The sequence below is a fragment of the Lepidochelys kempii genome, chromosome 4, assembly GCF_965140265.1.
Source record: "Lepidochelys kempii isolate rLepKem1 chromosome 4, rLepKem1.hap2, whole genome shotgun sequence".
NCBI classification, from domain to species: Eukaryota; Metazoa; Chordata; order Testudines; family Cheloniidae; genus Lepidochelys; species Lepidochelys kempii.
The window spans coordinates 98744848-98759808 of NC_133259.1; the positions used below are offsets into that span (position 1 = coordinate 98744848).

The 14961-nt window shown below is 41.0% G+C and overlaps 1 protein-coding gene across 4 annotated transcripts in view; it reads left to right on the forward strand.

Moving 5' to 3' along the window:
* The first annotated feature begins 2901 nt into the window (after positions 1–2901).
* Positions 2902–14961, forward strand: part of ARAP2 (ArfGAP with RhoGAP domain, ankyrin repeat and PH domain 2) — a 196616-nt gene continuing 184556 nt past the window's right edge. For all 4 annotated transcript variants that reach the window (XM_073342319.1, XM_073342320.1, XM_073342322.1 and 1 more), the window contains exon 1: positions 2902–3295. The gene's annotated coding sequence lies outside the window, so the exon portion shown is untranslated. The remainder of the gene's footprint in view (positions 3296–14961) is intronic.

The window sequence follows — 14961 nt, forward strand, 5'->3', positions numbered from 1 at the left end:
TGTACAATGGGATATGGGACTAGGTTGCAACTCATGGCAAGAAAAATGTTAATGAAAAATGTCAGAGCAAAATAATGAATATATTTCCAAGGTAATCTTTATACATTATAAAAGATAGCAAATGAGTGAGATTTTCTTGCACCAAAATTGCTTGCATGGTGGAGATTTAGGAAACAGATTTTTCATGGTATTTCAGCACTTAAAGATTCTGAATGGCACCTATTAGGATTTTCCAAAGCACCTGGGCACCCTCCATTGATTTCAATATGATTTAGATATCTAGGCATTTTTGAAAATCCCATGGTGCACAATTTGAATCTTTAGGCACATAAATACCTTTAAAAGTCTGCCCCCAGAACTCCAATTGGTGGTGTATGTGAGTATATAGAGTATATCCTGTAGGCCGGCTTGACATGAGTAATTAAACAAGGGAAAGGCCTCAGTTCTTGGAAGACAGGATTAGGAAGTTAAATAGATCAGCATGCTGAAAACAGAATGTTTATGCTAACTAAAAGACAGGTAAATGGGTCAGGGAGCTAAGAGACACAATGTCTGAACTAGCTAAGATAAGGGGAGGGAACACCCAGGGAACCATTTACGAAGAACACGATAACAATGGACAAGCTAATTGGGAATGTAATGATAAGGTAAAGAGTAGGTGGAACATAGACACTGCATAGACAGAGCATGCTGTACAGGCATTAGTTCCTACAAAGTAAGGAAGCCAATCCCCAGGTGTGTGATGCAATGTATAGTACATGCAATGAGATGTGTAAATGCAAATAAAGAGAGAGGGTTTCTGTGTAACTTTGGATCGGTGAGGTACCCTGTATCTATCCCCTGGGTTTCAGTCTGTTCAGTGTAGCATTGCTGTATGCCAAATAAAGATACGTGAAGGGCAAAGTCTCTAGTCAAACTGAGTTCTTAGGAAGCAAAGTGGAAAGAGATGTTGGAGGGAATCCCAACATACCCACCTCACTGAGATGGAGACCACATTTGTTTTCCATTTTCCTAGCCATTTCCCCAGGACTAATGTTGGTGATACTGGCCAATCCAGAAGCAGTCAAAATCCAAAGTAAAAATCCCATTCTTAGATGGCTGTAGCACTTTTTCTACTAGAAGAAGCTGCTGTTCCTGACCCACTCTTGTTAGCAGGATCTGCCTCCATCCAGCATAGCTCAAGCCTCCTGTCTTGTGGGAGTTAGGGAGACGCACATGCAGAGGAATGGGAATACTAATGGCACTGGGGCAAAGGTCCTTAGTTCAAGAAGTCAAATAGAGGAGGGTGTAGATGAGGAAATGGCTCCTGGCCCAGGAAGCTGTGGAGAGGAGAGCAGAACTATAGATAAAGATTCTGAACAGAAACCTGGTTGGGAGGGAAGCTGGTGCAGGGAAACTTAGAACAGTATTTCCATTTCCCCCCAACTTGATCCCTGATTAAAACAATAAAATATTAAATTATAGTATCCTGTGTGGTATTATAAACTAAACCACAATGGTCTGAGAAAGGAGCACTTTCTCTTCCTCTTTCTTTCTAAAAGTAGTACTGACCAAAGTAATGGTAAGAAAATATGATATTTAAAGCTGTAACTCCCAACGACAGTTTGCACTTGTTTAAAAGTGCATTTAACGCCTGTACTCAGCTAAATTCAAGGGGCCAAATGCAGAAATGATGTAAATATGTACTACCTTGCAGTCATTCATTGGATTCCCTTGGATTTAATCTCACCTGCTGATTGATATGTAAGGGAGTCTAATGTAGTCTAACATGCATCCCGATGAGCCAGAATAAATTGTAAGAATATGCAAGTTATGGGAATTGTCTGCTTTATTTTACACATTCCTGTGCCTTCCTTGTTTTTGATTTTCTTGATACAGTGGTCACTTCTGGTCACATAGACTGACAAGTACATCAACTCAGACTCTCGCATGCTTGTTTAGATTCTTTTGCATGCGTTCATTCGGAGCTGATGAAAAAGCAGGCAATGGTATAAGTCAGTGAATGTGAAACTAAATAAAGCTAAGGGAGGCTGCAGCTTCCTTCTTCACTTTTAGGAATGTTAGTTAGGTTCCTAGAAGTGGAGAAGGAAGGTGCAGTGCGTATGAACTGTTTTGTAACACTGATATTTAGCAAATAATCATGCAAACCACAACCTAGTACAGTAACTCCTCACTTAACGTTGTAGTTGTGTTCCTGAAAAATGCGACTTTCCCCCCATTTTCATAGGTATAGTATGACCCTATCTCAGATGGGGATACAAGGTAGATTATTTGGAAAGGGGTAGACAGCCTAAAAAAATTGAAAACCCACTGCACTAGGGGAATTTTATTTTTGAGCTACTGCTGCAGTGAGGTTTCACCCTGTGCAGTAGACAAGTGTGATGTTGGTTGTAGATAGCTCAACTACCGGTGTAACAAACCCGTGGCCAACGGTAGCTTTAACACCCAGCAAGCAAGGATCTGCATGTCACAGTGATGCACACCATGTTTGCTAAGGGCGAAACGCAGTTCATGCCGGCACCCTCCCTGGAGCTTCAGGCCAAGCATTAAAGGCTCTTCAGGTTGGTAAAAGGAAACAGTTTCTTGTTTATCAGTTGGGTTATGTGCACACACGACGGTAACATGGGCATGGAGTTGGGGTTTGAAAATACTTCCAGCCACATCATCCGCAGCCCAAGGGCTGCTGGTAAGTGGCAGATGCAGCCTGTAAGGCGTAAGGAGAGGGGGCATCTAAGCGTTAACAGCCTGACTTTTTTTCAGGATGCTGCTGCATTGGAAGCGTCTCAGCACCCAGGCATGCGTGAAGCCACCAGTAATTAGCTGCAGCAGCAGCAAACTTTCACAAAGCAAAAGCTTGTGACTGCAAGTTCGCTTCCTCCTGCAGGCTCGCAAACACGCTGCCAAGCCAGCACGCCCGGAGCACCCGCCCCCACTAGGGCTCTGCGCGTAGGGTTAGTCCCCGGCGCCGGGCCTGGTGGCGGGCTGCCCTCCTGTCCCAGGTGCTGAGCAGCAGGCTCTTCCGGCATGGCCGCTCCCTTCCTCCCCAGGTGCGGCACGCAACGCCTTGCTGGAGTTCCCTGCCCGGGCAGGCGCCCGGTGCCGATCCCCGAGGGGACCCCGCGAGCGCGCCGCCGGCTAGGGCAGATCAGAGGGTAGGGGGTGGCGGAAGGTGAGGGAGGGGGTACAAGGAACAGGAGGACGGGACACGGAAGAGAAAGTAGGATAGACAGAAGGGGAATTTAAAGCGCTACTTCCCTCCTTCTCCCTCCAGCTCCCTCTCTTCCGAAGCACAGAGGTAAGTCAAAGGGGGTGGAAGGGAGCTTGCAAGTTTCACCAGTTGCAAGGATTTGGGGTGATTTTTTTCCCTGGCTGTAACTCCCCGAAGTACAGCGTCTTCGGCTCCGGCCTGCCACCTTTTTGTTCATTTCGTGTTTAGTTTCAAGAGCGTCTGATGCGTGGGCGTCTCGGAAAGGAAACCAGCCCCAGTCCCCCCTGCTTGTTTGGGGATTTTGTTCGTCAGCTGATTTGTTTCTTTAACATCTATCAGATAAGATCGCTCATTAAAGATAACTAATGGACGAGTTATGGAAATCTAGGGAAACTATCACTATTAACTAATTTATATATTTTTTAGTTCTTGTCTGTAATAGAATACACCAGTAGCACTGTAAGGCTTTGATTGACAAATAGGCAGTTAATATTTTGTTAATCAGTTTGTTTACAGTTGATGTTAAATAGAGTCTAATTTAGTGGGCATATCTTAATCATAGAATCAAAGACTATCAGGGTTGGAAAAGACCTCAGGAAGTCATCTAGTCCAACCCCCTGCTCAAAGTAAGACCAATCCCCTACTAAATCATCCCAGCCAGGGCTTTGTCAAGCCTGACTTAAAAACTTCTAAGGAAGGAGATTCCACCACCTCCCTAGGTAACGCATTCCAGTGTTTCACCACCCTTCTAGTGAAAAAGTTTTTCCTAACATCCAACCTAAACCTCCCCCACTGCAACTTGAGGCCATTACTCCTCGTTCTGTCATCTGCTACCACTGAGAACAGTCTAGATCTTTGCAAAAAGAAAAGGAGTACTTGTGGCATCTTAGAGACTAACCAATTTATTTGAGCATGAGCTTTCGTGAGCTCCAGCTCACTTCATCGGATGCATACCGTGGAAACTGCAGTAGACATTGGGCCATTTGGATTTGTGCTGGAAATGGCCCAACTTGATGATCACTTTAGATAAGCTATTACCAGCAGGACAGTGGGGTGGGAGGGGGTATTGTTTCATGGTCTCTGTGTGTATATAATGTCTACTGCAGTTTCCACGGTATGCATCTGATGAAGTGAGCTGTAGCTCACGAAAGCTCGTGCTCAAATAAATTGGTTAGTCTCTAAGGTGCCACAAGTACTCCTTTTCTTTTTGAAAAGACAGACTAACACGGCTGTTACTATGAAGTCTAGATCTTGTAAGGATGAATCTGATTTCCTGTTTCGTAACCTTTTAGAACTATTAGTTTTATATGAGCAGCCAGGTAGGCAGTTGGAATCGGTGTGTATGCTTTTTTGTTTTTCTTTTAAAGATCCGATTACATCTTACAATAATTGTTAGCATTTTTTTCTTTATGTTTTGTTTTCTATTTGCTTCCTTAATGGGGAATTATTTTCAGAGTTTGGACAGATTTATACAGACTTCTTGTAAACAATCCATGCATCTGTGGAAGCATTAGCAGATGGTGAATGAACTTTGGTTTTTGAAAAACCTGTATAGTAATTATGACTCTTTTTAAAGCACTAGGCAGGACACAGTGTGTGTAACTATGCACAAATGCTGTTGCAGCAGCTAGGCAAAGCTCACAGAACTAATTCTACCCTTGAAGTGAATTACTTGGGGCCATAGTCTGCTTATTCAGGCTGAGTAATTGCTTACTTCTCGGAGCCTTACTCCTCAAGTAGTCCTACTGGGATTTCTTGCAGGCTGAGGTACTACTCAAAAGGAGTAAAGGTAGAAGAATTTGACTCTAAAAGATGAGCATTTTGCAATGGAACGAGTAAACGTTGAGCAATATTTTGTCACAAGATACTCTTTTATGAGTATTTCATAATTCTCAAATATATTTTTACTTCTCCTAACTGCCCCTCTGAATCTTGACGCAGAAATAGCTTCTTATTCACAGTTGTTGCTGAGAGTAGAGCAGTTAGAACTTTTAAAAGATCACTTAAGTATTTCTAATACAGAAAAAAGCATTGCGAATGGACTTATTAATTGATCTATATTATTATATATCTTTTCTAGGCCTGTTAGCTTTGGCAATATGTCTTGGATTGTATTCACAATGGAAAATATAGATAATGAAACAATGAAATCTAACAATAGTTAGTAAGTCCTATCTTGGTCAGTTTTTACTCTTGTTTACATGGATCTGAATACAGCACATGCTTCAGCACCGGAACCTACTAATAATTGTGCAACTGATCATTTTTTAGAATGACTAATTTAACGAATGACTCTTTAGCTGTGGACTTTTAAAAAGTCAGAAATTTGTTTCAGTTAATATCACTCTTGGTCTTTCTACTTCTTCCCCCTTAAAATTCCTTACAAAAGTGTCTCCTAGGCTGTTCTAGATTTGATCTTGACAAATAGGGAAGAACTGGTTGAGAATTTGAAAGTGGAAGGCAGCTTAGGTAAAAGTGCTTATGAAATGGTAGAGTTCATGATTCTAAAGAATGGTAGAAGGGAAAAAAGCACAATGCAGATAATGGTTTCAAGATGGCTGATTCAGAGACATTATTAAGCAAACTATCCCACTGCGTAGGAAATATAGGAAGTATGGCAAGAGACCACCCTGGCTTAACTAGGACACTTTCAATTATCTGAAACTCACAAAAGAGTCCTGCAAAAAGTGGATCAAATTATAAAGGATGAATATAAACAATTAACACAAGTATGTCAGAATAAAATTAGAAAGGCCAAGGCACAAAATGAGTTTAAACTATCTAGAGACACAGAGAGTAACAAGAAAACATCCTACCTATATGTTTGAAGCAAGAGGAAGACCAAGGACAGGGTAGGCCCATTACTCGATGGGAGGATGAATAGGGAGAACAATAACCGAATATGTGGAACAGAAATGGCAGAAGTGCTAACTGACTTTTTTGTTTCGGTTCTCACCAACAAAGTTAATAGTGATTGGATGTCTAATATAGTGAATGCCAGTGAAAATGAGGAAGGATCAGAGGCTAAAATAGGGAAAGAACAAGTTACAAATGACTTAGACAAGTTAGATGTGTTTAAATCACCAGATCCTGATGAAATACATCCTAGACTACTGGAGGACTGGGAGATATCTGAGCCATCAGTGATTATCTTTGAAAAGTCATGAAAGATAGGAGAAATTTCAGAGGACTGGAAAAGGGCAAACATAGTGCCCATCTATTAATAGGGAAATAAGCACAACCGGGGGAATTACAGACCAGTGAGCTTAACTTCAGTACCTGGAAAGATAATGGAGCAAATAATTAAGCAATCAATTTACAAACACCTAAAAGATAATAAGGCGATGAGTAACAATCGGCATGAATTTGTCAAGCCTTATGAATAGGGGGGAAGCAGTAGATGTGATATATCTTGACTTTAGTAAGGATTTTGATACTGTCTCAGATGACATTCTCGTAAACAAACTAGGGAAGTACAATGTAGCTCAGAGATTCCCAAACTGTGCGGTGCGCCCCACAAAGGGGGAGGGGGCGCAGAGGAACATTCAGGGGGTCACCATGGGGCCTGGGCCAGCCCCCAGGGGAAGCAGGGAGGGAGTGCCATCCAGCCCCGTCTCTAGCTACGGCCCCAGCTCCCGTCTCCAGCCTTGGCTCTGCACCTAGCTACTGGCTCCCTCTGTTGCCTGACTGTGGCTCCGTTCCTGGCACCCACTCTCAGCTCCAGGCCTGCTCTCAGTCTCGGCTACCTTACCCCTGCTGCATCCCTGCCAATTTTAAAATTTTAAATAATTGTACTCTTCTCATAGATAAATTGCTAAACCACTTTTGCTCAGACTTTAAATAAACAAAACTTGGACAGAGACCAGGGCTGGAAGATTTTATTTCCAAAGATGAAGTTTCAGAAAGCAATGAGCAACTGCAAACAGTATTTTAAATGGAACTGTTATAGCACATTTGTTATAGTGATCTTTGCCAGTTCTGCTACAATGCAAATATGTTCATGCTTTTTTCTTCCAACAGTCTGTGATGTGTTGACTATAAGCAAGCTTATTCATTTTTAAAAACTTTTTATTAAGGCAAAGTTACAATAAAACATTAAGTAATGCACTTAAGAGGTGCGTTCGTGGTCAAATTCATATTCCAAGAACCTGGCTAAAGATTCTGGCTTGCTGGCTGGGGAGCCCCGCACCCCAAGCATGCTAAAAAGGGTGACCAAATTTTCTAAATACGTCTCCTCTTTTTGGCACTTCTCTTGTGTATGTACTTGGTGTGAAAGCTTGTCATGTGACAAGGACAGTCCACATTTTACTAAACCACAGTTTCACAGGAGGAAAACTCACATTTTTTCTGATAATATGCAATACAAAGTCTTTGCTAACAATAAAGCAATTAATTTGCTGTCCTGTTTAAAATGCAGATCCTTCACTGAAGCATTAGGTAAGCAGGTCAGGGGATCTCTGGGAAGCTGGCATTTTGCTATCAGATGAATCTCTGGTAATTTCATCCAAAAACCATCTAGTACCTTGACGCCGCCACCACAGAAACATAGGGTTAGACGGGATGACAGCAGTCATCTAGTCTAAACCCTTGCCAAGATGCAGGAGGAGTTGTATCTAAATTATCCAAGATAGATGGCTATCTAGCTGCCTCTTGAAAATCTCTAGTGAAGAAGCTTCCACAACCTCCTGAAGCAGTCTGTTCCATTGTTCTACTGTTCTTAGAGTTAGGAAGTTTTTCCTGAGATTTAATCTAAATCTGCTATGCTGTGATTTGAACCCATTGCCTCTTGGCCTCCATTCTGTGGCAAGAGAGAACAATTTTTCTCCATCTTTTTTATGGCAGCCTTTCAAGTGTTTGAAGACTATCATGTCCCTCCTTAATCTCCTCTTTTCAAAACTAAACATACCCAGTTCCTTCAGCCTTTGCTCATATGGCATGCATTCCATCCCTTTGATCACCTTTGTTGCTCATGTCTGGATCCTTTCCACTTTCTTCACATCCTTTCTATACATTGGTGACCAAAATTGAACACAGTACTCCAGCTGAGGCCTAACCAGTGCTGAGTAGAGTGGTACTATCCCCTCCTGTGACTTGCATGTTATGCCTCTGTTAATGCAATCTAAAATTGTATTTGTTTTTTTTGCAACAGCATCATATTGCTGCCTCATGTTGAGGTTGTAATCCACCACAGCTCCCAGATTCTTCCCAGCATTGCTGCTGCCAAGCCAGTTTTTCCCCCAATCTGTATTTGTGCATTTGGTTTTTCTTCCGTAAGTGTAGCACCTTACATGTGTCTTCGTTAAATTTCATTTTGTTGTCGATAGCCCAGTTCTCCAGTTTATCGAGATCCCTCTGAATTTTAGCTCTATCCTCCCAAGTATTGGCAACCTCTCCTCCCCAGCTTTCTGTCATCTTGATCACTATGCTCTCTCTATCTACATCCAGATGTTAAACAACACTGGACCCAGAGGAGAGCCCTGTGGAGCTCCACTTGAGATCTTCCTCCAATCTGACATCATTCCATTAATAGTTATTCTTTGTTTGTGATTGCTTAACCAGTTATGTATCCACATAATAGTTGGTCTGTGAAGCCTGCATTTCTCCAGCTTACTTATCAGAATGTCTGGTGGGACTAAGTTAAAAGCCTTGCTGAAGTCCAGGTATATTATGTCCACTGTATTCCCCCTAAACAAATCAGTTACCCCGTCAAAGAAGTTTGGCTTGGTTTGGCATGATTTGTTCTTGGTAAATCCATGCTGGCTGACAGTGATCACCTCTTCATCCTCCAGGTATTCACACATTCAGTGTTTTATGCATTGCTCTAGTAGCTTCCCAGGTATTGAATTCAGGCTGACGGGTCTGTAGTTCCCCGGCTCCTCCTTTTTCCCCTTTTAAAGACGCGTGCTACATTAGGCTTTCTCCTGTCTTTCGGGACTTCTCCTGTCATCCATGAGTTTGTAAATATTATTGCCAGTGGCACTGAGATTTCTTCAGCTAATTCCTTCAATATCCTTGTTTTACTGTTCTTGGGTCCTGCTTTTCATAGGATCTTGAATTCTATCAGATCATGACCACTTCCTCCCAAGTTCCCGACCACATTCATGTTTGCAACTAATCATCCCTGTTGGGAAAAACAAGATCGAAAATGGATGACTTCCTAGTTTCCTCAATTTTTTGAATCTGAAAGCTGTCCCCTACATATGCTAAGAATTTGCAGAACGTATTATGTTTTGCTTCAATAGTCTGATTTTTTGAGGTGTTTCATTTTGAAGACTACAAAACTTTACAAGAAGACTTTTAGTAATTGTTAAAATGCCATCTCAATCACAGTGAAGCTCAAGAATGTAAACAACTCTGTGCCACTCAGTATAAATTTCCTCCCCCCCCCGAACAAAGATCTACTTTGAGCTACTTTAAAACAAAACAAACAACACTACTTTAGAATCCTTTTAGATGAGAGGGCAATACATATACTTAAGACACTTACAAATTCTATACTGTACGTAGGGATCACTTACCTATTACCCAGGTTTTAATCAGGGTGCATCTGTCACGGTTCCTCCCCCACTCTGAACTCTAGGGTACAGATGTGGGGACCTGCATGAAAAACCTCCTAAGCTTATCTTTACCAGCTTAGGTCAAAACTTCCCCAAGGTACAAAATATTACACCTTGGACTGGCCGCTACCACCACCAAACTAATACTGGTTACTGGGGAAGAGCTGTTTGGACGCGTCCTTCCCCCCAAAATACTTCCCAAAACCTTGCACCCCACTTCCTGGACAAGGTTTGGTAAAAAGCCTCACCAATTTGCCTAGGTGACTACAACCCAGACCCTTGGATCTTAAGAACAATGAACAATCCTCCCAACACTTGCACCCCCCCTTTCCTGGGAAATGTTGGATAAAAAGCCTCACCGATTTGCATAGGTGACCACAGACCCAAACCCTTGGATCTGAGAACAATGAAAAAGCATTCAGTGTTTTACAAGAAGACTTTTAATAAAAAATAGAAGTAAATAGAAATAAAGAAATCCCCCCTGTAAAATCAGGATGGTAGATATCTTACAGGGTAATTAGATTCAAAAACATAGAGAACCCCTCTAGGCAAAACCTTAAGTTACAAAAAAGATACACAGACAGAAATAGTTATTCTATTCAGCACAATTCTTTTCTCAGCCATTTAAAGAAATCATAATCTAACACATACCTAGCTAGATTACTTACTAAAAGTTCTAAGACTCCATTCCTGTTCTGTCCCCGGCCAAGACGACTACAGACAGACACAGACCCTTTGTTTCTCTCCCTCCTCCCAGCTTTTGAAAGTATCTTGTCTCCTCATTGGTCATTTTGGTCAGGTGCCAGCGAGGTTACCTTTAGCTTCTTAACCCTTTACAGGTGAGAGGAGCTTTCCCCTGGCCAGGAGGGATTTCAAAGGGGTTTACCCTTCCCTTTATATTTATGACAGCATCATTTCCATTTTTGTCAGATTGGCACATAAATCCTGTGCTGTTCAACCTACATTGTTATTCCTCTTTTAGGCTACTTCAGGCTAGTACCTGCATGCCAGAGCATCTGCTACAGAATAGAAAACATTATCAGGCTTCCCCAAGGCTAGATTGCACTTTATAAAGGAGGAAAGAGAAGGGAAATCTACTGTCCGCAGATGTTAAAACTTTGATAAAGATATACTGCATGAAGCTGCTTTGGAACTGCTTGAAGGCAGTTTCAGATGCTTTCTGTTTTGTGGATCTCCTAAGTACATGGGGTAATGAGTCTTGAGTGATGGGCTAGAAGATGGCCGTGGGCATCCATGATGTGCTGGGTACGTTCCAAACAGGAAAGAGATGGTTTGAATCTTAAAGAGCTAAGCGGTGTGTGTGTGGGGGGGTGTCTAAGGTCCCAATCCTGCAATTAATGGTGTGTGCAGTTTGTTGAAGGCTTGATGTGGGTACAGTAGTTCTCTTCCTTACAGGGAATTTCTGACCTTAATCCTGAAAATTGTTAAAACATCTGAGATGCCCCATCGATCTTGCTCATATGTGTATATGTTAGCTGGATTGGAATCTAAGGGTACATCTACACTGCACACTTGTATCAGAGGGGTAGCCGTGTGAGTCTGGATCTGTAAAAGCGGCAGAGTGTCCTGTGGCACCTTATAGACTAACAGATGTATTGGAGCATAAGCTTTTGTGGGTGAATACCCACTTCGTCAGATGCATGTCTGATTCAGTTTAAGCCCAAGCCCACCCTTCCATCCACACACAAGTGAGTTTGACTTGGTCAGCAAGCATTCAGGACCTGCTGGTGGGATGGGTGAGAGCCCAAGTCCCATTGAAACTCCGTTCCAAGCCCTGTCATTCTGCAGCATGGATGCAGGTCAAGTTACAGACGGCAGTCAGAAGGCCTGTGTAGTGCAGTATGGATGCATTAGCATGGCTGTGAGACCTGGGTCCAGCAATTGTAAACCCACGTTTGCAATTGCATTGTGGATGCCTGAGCCTGTGCGTGGAAACATTTAGTCTACAGACCCGAGTCTAACAGACCTAGGTTCACAGTCCAGTGTAGACAGACCCTAAAAGACAGAGTAGATGAAGTGTGGAAAGTAAAGGTATAAAACAAAGGGGTCTCACTCCTTTCAGAGTGGAGTGTGTGTATTTGTAACCTTGCTTTTTCTTTCTGCTGACTTTCCCATTTTGTTGAAATAAATCATTAGCTAACTTTAAACCTTTTTTTTTTTAACTCCCACATTTTTACTGTAGCTTTGAAGGTAGTTGCAGGAGACGGAGAGTTCTTTGCAATTGGATCCCAAATACAGAAGTGGAAGACCGTCATAAGAGCAAGATAAAGGGTTATATGACTTTCACTAAAGTTGCTGTCAGTACTGTCTGACTGTTCTTGAGAGCGTATAAAGAACAGCGTTACTGTCCAAATTCATGTGGACTATGGGGCAGATTTCCAGCTCATGTGAATACTTGTAGGTTCATTACCTTCAATGGAGCTGTGACCATTTACAGTAGCTATTGGCAACTTGGACAATGAATACAGTAGCTATGGATCTGCCCAGGAGCCTACAGTAACTCACAAGTCTGAGGCCTTGTCTACAGTAAGTCGACCTAAGTTACATGACTCCAGCTATGTGAATAATGTAGCTGGAGTCGATGTAGCTTAGGTTGACTTATTGTGGTGTTTGCACTGCACTGGGTCGACGGGAGAGCGTCTCCCATCAACTTCCATTACGCTTCTCATTCTGGTGGAGTACCGGAGTTGATAGGAGAGTGATCTGTGGTTGATTTAGTGGGTCTTCACTAAACCTGCTAAATTGACATTCCTCTCCAGTCTCTGGTTGACGGTAACCTATATTTATACACTTTAGTTGTTAGAATACTTCCCTTCCCCCATTCCAATAGAAAGTCTTTAAAAAGCATGAAAACTCTTTAGAAAAATTAAATGACTTAAACTTGTTCAGGTAGAGCATTTTTATTTATTTTATTTTATTATTTAGTAGCTCTCAAGAAGGATTCGAAATGTCATTTAGGGCAGAATTTCTAGCATACTCTAAGATTATTTACAGCATACTTTCCGGATCTTAAGTAATTGGCCAAAAACAGTAGCTATACTTTAACCATATACACAGACTGAAGGAATTTGAAATGTTTAGCCACAGTTGATTTGTATATCTGATTCTATAAATGGAATATATTCTTCCTTCCTAAAGGGCTATTATTGGATTAATAAGAGTCTTAAACTATGTTTATCATATCATTTTAGATAGTTTAAACTGAATCTTAAACGTGCATTCTAACTTTTTTTGTTTTGTTTTGTATCCGCTTGGACAACGAATATAGATTAGACAGGTTTTTTGTTTTTGGTTATGGCTAGTGTTGGAAGGATTAGAATTTTATTAATAAATGTTGTTAAATGTTGATTTCACCATGCACATACAAACCCATGAAAAGATATTTCCATAGATAGTCAAAATGTACAAAAGGCAAAGTAAGAAAAATGCTGCTTAAGAACTAATTAGTTTGATTTAAGTATATTTACTTACAATATTTTCATGTGTGATGTTGATAATGTGTTTTAACACTTATAAAAGCTTTAACATTTTGATTCTCATTGTGCACTGTCATTAAAAATTGTCTGACCTCTCCATGACTTCTCACAACTGTAAAAATCAACAGAAATAAATGCTTAAATCCATAATTTTTCACAACTATGAAAATGTAAATAGGTAGATAAAAAAGCTTAGAAATAAACATAAACATTTGTCAACATTATAAAAAATTGAGTTCTGCCAAACCTAGGTATAGTCTATTCCATTTTCTGGTCCTGCTGCATTGTGCTAGTGTATAAAGTTTTTGGGTTGCAAATACTAGAGTGGATTTCTTTTTTAAATCTTTCCAATGGAATTAAAAGAAATAAACCTTAATTTTGGCCCATATTTAATGTCCCTCTAATATTTCTTCATGTAAGCTGTTAGATACCTTGAAGTACTCTTATGTTTGACTTCTGTTTATCTAAAAAAGAAAGTAAAGTTATAGCTTCTTGTAATGTAAAGTTACCGTAATATTCAAGGATTCTTGGGGTATTTTAGACTTCATTCGTTTCAAAACTTATGACTAAAATGCTGTAGTTTCTTCAGCAGTGAAGAATGATGCATATCTGTCAGAGTTCATATACTTTACTGGTCTCCAGAAAAACAGCTTAGGCTGATTAGTTACTTTTCTTCCCCATTGCTTTTCCCCACTGACATATTGTGTGGCTGCCCAAGTTACACCCTTCTTGAGACCAGTCACGTCATTGGAATGACATTGGGTTGTCTGAATCATGAACGGCTTGGCAGTAGTACATCTCTCCCCCCCCACCCTTTATTGTACGCGGTTGACTTTGTACCAATTGACTTTAACTTCTCATCTTCAAATATGTATAACTGATAACCTGAGCATTAGTGGTCATTAAACATCTTGAGACAGTTTTGTCAAGAAGTAATATCTTTTCCCCTGGCTAAATTTGTGGTTTGGATAATTATTTTGCCTACCTAAACTTCCCCTGTTGCTTCAAATGGATTTAGCATCTTTCACTTCTTCCTGTGCGGTCTTGTTGGATATTATTAAACAGGGTGAAGTGATTTCTAGATGCCTATAGGGTAAATCCTGCCTTTTACCTCCAAACAACATAAAGTGAGGGGAAGATATGTTGCTACAAGTAGCTGCTTGTTCATTAGGGATTGTGTTAGAGCAGAGTCTGGGTCCGTGAGTCAGGACAGTTCAATGAACTGGGCAGCTTTTTTGCTGTCTTTCCCTGTTCCTTTCCCAAGGAGACCCAATATGCATCTTTATGTTAGGGCTCATTTGTGTGTGCTAGTAGCAAACCTGTCATGCTCTCTCGGTCCAGAGTGTACTCTTCAGCACATTAGTTAAGGACATTTAGTGCACCTGGAAGACATTCTGTCTAGTCACTCCATAAGAACAGTACATGAGTGTGGGGTTGCCTTTCTAAACCTTGTCCAACACAGAGGAGGGTGTAGACTGTAGAGTATAACAGAACCCTGTTGTGAACCACATTTCCAAAGGAAACAATATAACAGTATTTGTTCTGAATTTTAAAAACTCAAATTTCACTATTCCCCTTAATTAGCCCAAGATTTTAGATTGTTTATCTGTTTGAGATTTTCATGTTTTAAGTAAATTCCAAAATGGATGGAGAGTGAGGCTTCAACATTTTGGCTTAGATTGTGAATGCAAGCACTACA